At 48.4% G+C, this 10,965-nt stretch overlaps 1 pseudogene; it reads left to right on the top strand.

Moving 5' to 3' along the window:
* The first annotated feature begins 2,148 nt into the window (after positions 1 to 2,148).
* Positions 2,149 to 10,965, top strand: part of LOC112078709 (dynein axonemal heavy chain 11-like) — a 12,630-nt pseudogene continuing 3,813 nt past the window's right edge.

The following is a 10,965-nucleotide window of genomic DNA, read 5'->3' as shown; positions in this document are numbered from 1 at the left end:
ATACCTCTTATAAACCTCTTATAACCCCATGTACCAGTTCTCCCTCCAGTGATTATAACCTCTTATAAACCTCTTATAACCCATGTACCAGTTCTCCCTCCAGTGATTATAACCTCTTATAAACCTCTTATAACCCATGTACCAGTTCCCCTCCAGGTGATTATAACCTCTTATAACCCCATGTACCAGTTCTCCCTCCAGGTGATTTTATTTAGAATCTCTTGAGGGGAACTGGTACATGGTTATAAGAGGTTATAATCACTTTGAGGGAGAACTGGTACATGGGTTATAAGAGGTTTATAAGAGGTTATAACACCTTGAGGGAGAACTGGTACATGGGTTATAAGAGGTATTATCACCTTGAGGAGATCTGGTACATGGGTTATAAGAGTGTATAATAACCTTCAGGGAGAACTGGTACATGGGGTATAATCACCTTCAGGAAGAACTGGTATATGGGTTATAAGATGTTTATAAGAGTTATAATCACCTTGAGGAGAACTGGTACATGGGTTATAATAGGTTTATAAGATGTTATAATCACCTTGAGGGAATGGTACGTGGGTTATAAGAGGTTTATAAGAGGTTATCCCTTATAACTCCATGTACCAGTTCTCCCTCAAGGTGATATAACCTCTTATACCCCATTTACCAGTTCTCCCTCAAGGATTATAACGTCTTATAACGCCATGTACCAGTTCTCCTTTAGGGTGTTTAATATCTGAGATCGTGTCGTCATTATCTGTCAGTGTTGTGTGTCCCACTACTCTCCTAGCTTGTTGAGACACATGGGGGAGACTCCCTGGGGTGTAATAGAACAGTTATCACATATGGACCTATGAAATCCCTTTCTCTCTGTACTGTCTCATGTACCTGTCTCTGTACCTGTCTCTCTGTTCCTGTCTCTCTGTACCTTTCTCCTCGATCCTGTCTCCCTGTACCTGTCTCTGTACCTGTCTCTCTGTACTTCTCCTGACCTGCTCTCTGTACCTGTTTCCTGTACTTCTCCCTGTACCTATCTCTCTGTACTGTCTCCTGTACTTCCTGTACTGTCTCCGTACCGTCTCCCTGTTCCTGTCTCCTGTACCTGTCTCCCTGTACCTGTCTCCCTGTTCCTGTCTCCCTGTACCTGTCTCCCTGTACCTGTCTCTTGACCTGTCTCTCTGTACCTGTCTCCCTGTACCTATCTCTCTGTACCTGTCTCTCTGTACCTGTCCCCCTGTACTGTCTCCTGTTCCTGTCTCCCCTGTACCTGTCTCCCTGTACCTGTCTCCCTGTACCTGTCTCTCTGTTCCTGTCTCCCTGTACTTGTCTCCCTGTACTTGTCCTCTGTACCTGTCTCTCTGTACCTGTCTCTCTGTACCTGTCTCCTGTACCGTCTCTCTGTTCCTGTCTCCCTGAACTTTCTCCCTGTACCTGTCTCTCGTTACCTGTCTCCCTGTACCTTTCTCCCTGTACCTGTCTCTCTGTTCTGTCTCCCTTACCTGTCTCCGTACCTGTCTCTCTGTCTGTCTCCCTGTACTGTCTCCCTGTACCTGTCTCCCTGTACCTATCTCTGTAGCTTCTCTGTACCTTCTCCCTGTACCTGTCCTCTGTACCTGTCTCACTGTACCTGTCTCCTTACTGTCTCCCGTACCTTCTCCCTGACCTGTCTCTCTGTTCCTGTCTTCCTGTACGTTTCTCCCTGTACCTGTCTCTGACCTGTCTCTGTACCTGTCTCTGTACTGTCTCCTGTACCTTTCTCCTACCTTCCTCTCTGTACCTGTGCTCCAGACCTTCAACACAGTCTTCCACAAAGCGATAGAGCGAGCGGAGTGGACGAGGACGTGAGGGCCAGAGTGCTCTCCTTGACCCGAGGCCGTCACCTACTCAGCATTCCTCTACACCAGCCCGAGCCTCTTCCAGAGAGACAAGTCAACCTTCCTGTCACACAATGCCTTCCAGGTAAGTGGCCCGGGCCGCCCCAAAAGGTTGGCACCCCCTGTCATTCTCATAAATCAAAGCACTTATTCTGGCCCCACATTAGCTTCAATTAGAGGCCGTCAGCGGGACAGAAGGACCATACGCTGCTTTTGATTAGCTCTCCCACCTGCCTGGCCAAAGCTGTTCAGACTGTTACCTCTGACAGCGGTGTGGCCTGACGGCAGAATGCTAATAACTGTCATGGCCACCTGCCTGTCGCCAACTGTTCTCAACTCCACTGTGAGAAAGTGTCTATAGTAAGGCTGTCATTCGCCTGGTCGTGGCTTCACATGTCTCTGTTTCAGATGAATTTCTGGTTGCCGAGGCCATACTCTTGTTTGATCAAAACTTTATTGATAGGATAAAGTTCTGATCTGAATCCCCTTTTCTAATCTATACCTGTTGTATCTCTGTTGTCTCTCCTCTCCAGATTCTGCTGACCCGTGGGCAATTGAGCCCAGGAGTTGACTTCCTGTTGTATTTCCCAGTGGAGCCCAGCGTAGCCAGCCCTGTCTCGTTCCTGTCCCCACAAGCCTGGGAATCGTCAGGGTAACACACATCTCCAAGGCTGCACCTTAAATCACACCCTATTCCCCATAGAGTGCACTAATCACATCCTATTCCCCATAGAGTGCACTAATCACATCCTATTCCCCATAGAGTGCACTAATCACACCCTATTCCCCATAGAGTGCACTAATCACACCCTAGCCTATTCCCCATAGAGTGCACTAATCACATCCTATTCCCCATAGAGTGCACTAATCACACCCTATTCCCCATAGAGTGCACTAATCACACCCTATTCCCCATAGAGTGCACTAATCACACCCTATCCCCCATAGAGTGCACTAAAATGAGTGCAATAAGAAGTACAGTAGCACATTGTGTGTGCGATCCAACTGGCAGCTTATTCCCTATGTAGTACACTACTTTTGACCAGGGCCCATAGGGAATAGGGAGCCTGCACTGGGACATTAACAGCTTAGGGTGGTGTGATGTTGATGATCTCCCAAGACCCTGTCTACCCTGGATGAGTTCTGGGGGGTTGGACCAGAACATTAAGGGCTCAGCCAAGGAGGAAGATGGTAGACTCAGAGTGTCCTGAGAGAGAGGGGTTTCCTCAGGACTGGAAGAATAAAAGCTCCCTACAGAAACTCATTATGCTGAGAGCCATATGCCCTGACAGAATGACCTACGCCCTCAGGTGAGACATCAGTTGTGTCTCAAATGGCCCCCTATTATTCCCTATATAGTGCACTACTTTTGACCAGGGCCCATGGGGTTCTTGTCAAAAGTAGCATACTATGTAGGGAAAAGGGTTCCATTTGGGACTGAAACATCAGCACTACATATTCTACAGTATTCTTTCATTTCTGGTGAGGAAGTGTGGCCCCTGCATGAAAATGCAACAGTTTTATGCACTTCAAGCTTTGCCAGTAAGGAAATGATAGTAACATACTCTATTTCACCTCTATCAGTCCCATAGTGAGTAGGTAACTAAATCTGTGACTTGAACTGTGACAGGAGCTTTGTGGAGGAGAGCTTGGGAGTGAGATATGTGGACGCTGCCAAGCTGGAGAGCAGCCCCTCCACCCCTGTGTTCTGCATCCTCTCTCCTGGAGTGGACCTGCTCAACAATGTGGAGAACCTGGCTCCACAACACTACACTAACACCGGGCTGCCAGCCCTCCTCCTAGAGAGCTACTGGGTTGAGCAGCAGACTCCAGTCCTGTTCTCACTGTAACCACCTGATTCAGATACATCCTGATGATAAGAAGCACGTGGGGACTGTGGAGAGATATTCTGAGTGTCTTGTGTCCTGTGTTGTGGGTTTGAGGCTGGGTTTCTCCATAGAGCTGGGGACACTACACAACATGTCTCTGGGTCAGGAAGGGGTGGCTGACAGGGGCCCTGCAGAAGGCCTCTCAACACAGACACTGGGTCATCCTGCAGGTAGGGACCAGCAAACACTGGGACATCCTGCAGGTAGAGAACAGCAGACACTGTGTCATCCTGCAGGTAGAGAACAGCAGACACTGGGACATCCTGCAGGTAGGGAACAGCAGACGCTGGGTCATCCTGCAGGTAGGGAACAGCAGACACTGGGTCATCCTGCAGGTAGGGAACAGCCCACTGGGTCATCCTGCAGGTAGGGAACAGCAGACACTGGGTCATCCTGCAGGTAGGGAACAAGCAGACACTGGGTCATCTGCAGGCTAAGAACACAGACACTGGGTCATCCTGCAGGTAGGGAACACAGACACTGGGTCATCCTGCAGGTAGGGAACACAGACACTGGGTCATCCTGCAGGTAGGAAACGCCGACACCAGGGTCATTTGTCAGTATGGAAGTATTTGATTGAAGTTGCATGGCTCAGTGGAACAAATGGAATAGTCCACAAAGTGCAGACAGTGCCCTGGGCTACTGGCACTCAGACGTTCAAACTACTTTCTGAATACTGTATTACAGTGTACAGCAGGGCTGCCCAATTCCAGTCCTGGAGGTCACAAACACTCCTGGTTTTTCATTCTACCTGGCAGTTAATTACCCTCACCTGGTGTCCCAGGTCTGAATTAGTCCTGACGCATTGGGCCAGTAACCGAAAGGTTACTAGTCATAGTGACTGTATGATGTTGTTCCAGCAGCCAGACTAGATAGTGGTGTCTGAGGGTCATAGTGACTGTATTGATGTTGTTCCAGCCAGCCAGACTAGACTAGTGGTAGTCTGGGGGTTATAGTGACTGTATGATGTTGTTCCAGCAGCCAGCCAGCTAGTGGTAGTCTGGAGGGTCATAGTGACTGTATGATGTTGTTCCAGCAGCAGACTAGACTAGTGGTAGTCTGGAGGGTATAGTGACTGTATGATGTTGTTCCAGCAGCCAGACTAGACTAGTGGTAGTCTGGAGGGTCATAGTGACTGTATGATGTTGTTTCCAGCAGCCAGACTAGACTAGTGGTAGTCTGGAGGGTCATAGTGAGTGTATGATGTTGTTCCAGCAAGCCAGCCAGACTAGACTAGTGGTAGTCTGGAGGGTTATAGTGACTGTATGATGTTGTTCCAGCAGCCAGAGACTAGACTAGTGTAGTCTGGAGGGTCATAGTGACTGTATGATGTTGTTCCAGCAGCCACTAGACCTAGTGGTAGTCTGGAGGGTCATAGTGACTGTATGATGTTGTTCCAGCAGCCAGACTAGACTAGTGGTAGTCTGGAGGGTTATAGTGACTGTATGATGTTGTTCCAGCAGCCAGCCAGACTAGACTAGTGGTAGTCTGGAGGGTCATAGTGACTGTATGATGTTGTTCCAGCAGCCAGACTAGACTAGTGGTAGTCTGGAGGGTCATTTAGTGACTGTATGATGTTGTTCCAGCAGCCAGACCAGACTAGTGGTAGTCTGGAGGGTCATAGTGACTGTATGATGTTGTTCCAGCAGCCAGACTAGACTAGTGGTAGTCTGGAGGGTCATAGTGACTGTATGATGTTGTTCCAGCAGCCAGACTAGACTAGTGGTAGTCTGGAGGGTCATAGTGACTGTATGATGTTGTTCCAGCAGCCAGACCAGACTAGTGGTAGTCTGGAGGGTCATAGTGACTGTATGATGTTGTTCCAGCAGCCAGACTAGACTAGTGGTAGTCTGGAGGGTCATAGTGACTGTATGATGTTGTTCCAGCAGCCAGACTAGACTAGTGTAGTCTGGAGGGTTATAGTGACTGTTATGATGTTGTTCCAGCAGCCAGCCAGACTAGACTAGTGGTGTTCTGGGGGGTCATAGTGACTGTATGATGTTGTTCCAGCAGCCAGACTAGACTAGTGGTAGTCTGGAGGGTCAAGTGACAGTTATGATGTTCCAGCAGCCAGACTAGACTAGTGGTAGTCTGAGGGTCATAGTGACTGTATGATGTGTTCCAGCAGCCAGACTAGACTAGTGGTAGTCTGGGGGGTCATAGTGACTGTATGATGTTGTTCCAGCAGCCAGACTAGACTAGTGGTAGTCTGGAGGGTCATAGTGATGTATGATGTTGTTCCAGCAGCAGACTAGACTAGTGGTAGTCTGGGAGGGTCATAGTGACAGTATGATGTTGTTCAGCAGCCAGCCAGACTAGACTAGTGGTAGTCTGGAGGGTCATAGTGACAGTATGATGTTGTTCCAGCAGCCAGACTAGACTAGTGGTAGTCTGGAGGGTCATAGTGACTGTATGATGTTGTTCAGCAGCCAGACTGAGACTAGTGGTAGTCTGGAGGGTCATTAGTGACTGTATTGATGTTGTTCCAGCAGCAGCCAGACTAGACTAGTGGTAGTCTGGAGGGTCATAGTGTACTGTATGATGTTGTTCCAGCAGCCAGACTAGACTAGTGGTAGTCTGGAGGGTTATAGTGACTGTATGATGTTGTTCACGCAGCCAGCCAGACTAGACTAGTGGTAGTCTGGAGGGTCATAGTGACTGTATGATGTTGTTCAGCAGCAGACTAGACTAGTGGTAGTCTGGAGGGTCATAGTGACTGTATGATGTTGTTCCAGCAGCCAGACTAGACTAGTGGTAGTCTGGAGGTTATAGTGACTGTATGATGTTGTTCGCAGCCAGCCAGACTAGACTAGTGGTGTTCTGGGGGTCATAGTGACTGTATGATGTTGTCCAGCCCAGCCAGACTAGACTAGTGGTTGTCTGGAGGCATAGTGACAGTATGATGTTGTTTCCAGCAGCCAGACTAGACTAGTGGTAGTCTGGAGGGTCATAGTGACTGTATGATGTTGTTCAGCAGCCAGACTAGACTAGTGTTAGTCTGGGGGGGTCATAGTGACTGTATGATGTTGTATCCAGGCAGCCAGACTAGACTAGTGTAGTCTGGAGGGTCATAGTGACTGTATGATGTTGTTCCAGCAGCCAGACTGACTAGTGGTAGTCTGGAGGGTCATAGTGACAGTATGATGTTGTTCCAGCAGCCAGCAGACTAGACTAGTGGTAGTCTGGAGGGTCATTAGTGACGTATGATGTTGTTCCGCAGCAGACTAGACTAGTGGTAGTCTGGAGGGTCATAGTGACTTGTATGATGTTGTTCCAGCAGCCAGACTAGACTAGTGGTAGTTGGAGGGTCATAGTGACTGTATGATGTTGTTTCCAGCAGCAGCCAGACTAGACTAGTGGTAGTCTGGAGGGTCATAGTGACTGTATGATGTTGTTCCAGCAGCCAGACTAGACTAGTGGTAGTCTGGAGGGTTATAGTGACTGTATTATGTTGTTCCAGCAGCAGCCCAGCTAGACTATGGTAGTCTTGGAGGGTCTAGTGACTGTATGATGTTGTTCCAGCAGCCAGACCAGACTAGTGGTAGTCTGGAGGGTCATAGTGACTGTATGATGTTGTTCCAGCAGCCAGACTAGACTAGTTGTAGTCTGGAGGTCATAGTGACTGTATGATGTTGTTCCACAGCAGACTAGACTAGTGGTAATCTGGAAGGTCATAGTGACTGTATGAGTTGTTCCAGCAGCCAGACCAGACTAGACTAGTGGTAGTCTGGGGGGTCTAAGTGACTGTATGATGTTGTTCCAGCAGCCAGACTAGACTAGTGGTAGTCTGGAAGGTCATAGTGACTGTATGATGTTTGTTCCAGCAGCCAGACCAGGACTAGTGGTAGTCTGGAGGTCATAGTGACTGTATGATGGTGTTTCAGCAGCCAGACTAGACTGTGGTAGTTCTGGAGGGTCATAGTGCTGTATGATGTTGTTCCAGCAGCCAGACTAGACTAGTGGGTGTCTGGAGGGTCATAGTGACTGTATGATGTTGTTCCAGCAGCCAGACTAGACTAGTGGTAGTCTGGAAGGTCATAGTGACTGTATGATGTTGTTCCAGCAGCCCAGACAGACTAGTGGTAGTCTGGAGGGTCATAGTGACTGTATGATGTTGTTCCAGCAGCCAGACTAGACTAGTGGTAGTCTGGAGGGTCATAGTGACTGTATGATGTTGTTCCAGCAGCCAGACCAGACTAGACTAGTGGTAGTCTGGGGGTCATAGTGATGTATGATGTTGTTCCAGCAGCCAGACTAGACTAGTGTAGTCTGGAGGGTCATAGTGACTGTATGATGTTGTTCCAGCAGCCAGACTAGACTAGTGGTAGTTCTGGGGGTCATAGTGATGTATGATGTTTGTTCCAGCCAGCCAGACTAGACTAGTGGTAGTCTGGAGGGTTATAGTGACTGTATGATGTTGTTCCAGCAGCCAGCCAGACTAGACTAGTGGTTAGTCTGGAGGGTCATAGTGACTGTATGATGTTGTTCCAGCAGCCAGCCAGACTAGACTAGTGGTAGTCTGGAGGGTCATAGTGACTGTATGATGTTGTTCCAGCAGCCAGCCGACTAGACTAGTGGTAGTCTGGAGGGTTATAGTGACTGTATGATGTTGTTCAGCAGCCAGACTGGACTAGTGGTAGTCTGGAGGGTCATAGTGACTGTATGATGTTGTTTCCAGCAGCCAGACTAGACTGTGGGAGTCTGGAGGGTCATAGTGACTGTATGATGTTGTTCCAGCAGCCAGACTAGACTAGTGGTAGTCTGGAGGGTCATAGTGACTGTATGATGTTGTTCCAGCAGCCAGACCAGACTAGACTAGTGGTAGTCTGGAGGTCATAGTGACTGTATGATGTTGTTCCAGCAGCCAGACTAGACTAGTGGTAGTCTGGAGGGTCATAGTGACTGTATGATGTTGTTCCAGCAGCCAGACCAGACTAGACTAGTGGTATAGTCTGGAGGGTCATAGTGACTGTATGATGTTGTTTCAGCAGCCAGACTAGACTAGTGGTAGTCTGGAGGGTTATAGTGACTGTATGATGTTGTTCCAGCAGCCCAGCCAGTCTAGTGGTAGTCTGGAGGGTCATAGTGACTGTATGATGTTGTTCCAGCAGCCAGACTAGACTAGTGGTAGTCTGGAGGGTCATAGTGACTGTATGATGTTGTTCCAGCAGCCAGACTGGACTAGTGGTAGTCTGGAAGGTCATAGTGACTGTATGATGTTGTTTTCAGCCAGCCAGACCAGACTAGTGGTAGTCTGGAGGGTCATAGTGACTGTTATGATGTTGTTCCAGCAGCCAGACTAGATTAGTGGTAGTCTGGGGGTCATTGTGACTGTATGATGTTGTTCCAGCAGCCAGACTAGACTAGTGGTAGTCTGGAGGGTCATAGTGACTGTATGATGTTGTTCCAGCAGCCAGCCAGACTAGACTAGTGGTAGTCTGGAGGGTCATAGTGAGTGTATGATGTTGTTCCAGCAGCCAGACTAGATAGTGGTAGTCTGGAGGGTATAGTGAGTGTATGATGTTGTTCCAGCAGCCAGACAGACTAGTGGTAGTCTGGAGGGTCATAGTGACTGTATGATGTTTGTCCAGCAGCCAGCCAGACTAGACTAGTGGTAGTCTGGAAGGTCATAGTGACTGTATTGATGTTGTTTCCAGCAGCCAGACTAGACTAGTGGTAGTCTGGGGGGTCATAGTGACTGTATGATGTTGTTCCAGCAGCCAGACTAGACTAGTGGTAGTCTGGAGGGTTATAGTGACGTATGATGTTGTTCCAGCAGCCAGACTAGACTAGTGGTAGTCTGGAGGGTCATAGTGACTGTATGATGTTGTTCCAGCAGCCAGACTAGACATGGTGTGTCTGGAGGGTCATAGTGACTGTATGATGTTGTTCCAGCAGCCAGACCAGACTGTGGTTAGTCTGGAGGTCATAGTGACTGTATGATGTTGTTCCAGCAGCCAGACTAGGTATAGTGGTAGTCTGGAGGGTCATAGTGACTGTATGATTGTTGTTCCAGCAGCCAGCTAAGACTAGTGGTAGTCTGGAGGGTCATAGTGACTAGTATGAGTTGTTCCAGCAGCCAGACTAGACTAGTGGTAGTCTTGGGGTCATTAGTGATATATGATGTTGTTCCAGCAGCCAGACTAGACTAGTGGTAGTTCTGGGGGGGTCATAGTGACTGTATGATGTTGTTCCAGCAGCCAGACTAGACTAGTGGTAGTCTGGAGGGTTATAGTGACTGTATGATGTTGTTCAGCAGCCAGACTAGACTAGTGGTAGTCTGGAGGGTCATAGTGACTGTATGATGTTGTCAGCAGCCAGACTAGACTAGTGGTAGTCTGGGGGGGTCATAGTGACTGTATGATGTTGTTCCAGCAGCCAGACTAGACTAGTTGTAGTCTGGAGGGTTATAGTGACTGTATGATGTTGTCAGCAGCCAGACTGACTAGTGGTAGTCTGGAGGTTATAGTGACTGTATGATGTTGTTCCAGCAGCCAGACTAGATAGTGGTTAGTCTGGAGGGTAATAGTGACTTTATGATGTTGTTACCAGCAGCCAGACTAGACTTAGTGGTAGTCTGGGGGGTCATAGTGACTGTATGATGTTGTTCCAGCAGCCAGACTAGACTAGTGGTAGTCTGGAGGGGCAAGTGACTGTATTGATGTTGTTCCACAGCCAGCCAGACTAGACTAGTGGTAGTCTGGAGGGTCATAGTGACTGTATGATGTTGTTCCAGCAGCCAGACTAGACTAGTGGTAGTCTGGAGGGTCATAGTGACTGTATGATGTTGTTCCAGCAGCCAGACTAGACTAGTGGTAGTCTGGTGAGGGTCATATTGACTGTATGATGTTGTTCAGCAGCAGCCAGACTAGACTAGTGTAGTCTGGAGGGTCATAGTGACTGTATGATGTTGTTCCAGCAGCCAACTAGACTAGTGGTAGTCTGGAGGGTCATAGTGACTGTATGATGTTTTTCCAAGCCAGCCAGACTAGACTAGTGGTAGTCTGGAAGGTCATAGTGACTGTTTGATGTTTGTTCCACAGCCAGACTAGACTTAGTTGTAGTCTGGAGGTCATAGTGACTGTATGATGTTGTTCAGCAGCAGCCAGACTAGACTAGTGGTAGTCTGGAGGGTCATAGTGACTGTATGATGTTGTTCCAGCAGCCAGACTAGACTAGTGTAGTCCTGGGGGTCATAGTGACTATATGATGTTGTT

Source organism: Salvelinus sp. IW2-2015, unplaced genomic scaffold (genome assembly GCF_002910315.2).
Source record: "Salvelinus sp. IW2-2015 unplaced genomic scaffold, ASM291031v2 Un_scaffold6110, whole genome shotgun sequence".
Lineage (NCBI taxonomy): Eukaryota > Metazoa > Chordata > Actinopteri > Salmoniformes > Salmonidae > Salvelinus > Salvelinus sp. IW2-2015.
The sequence above is the reverse complement of the archived record's forward strand: the minus strand, read 5'-3'. Positions and strand labels throughout refer to the sequence as shown.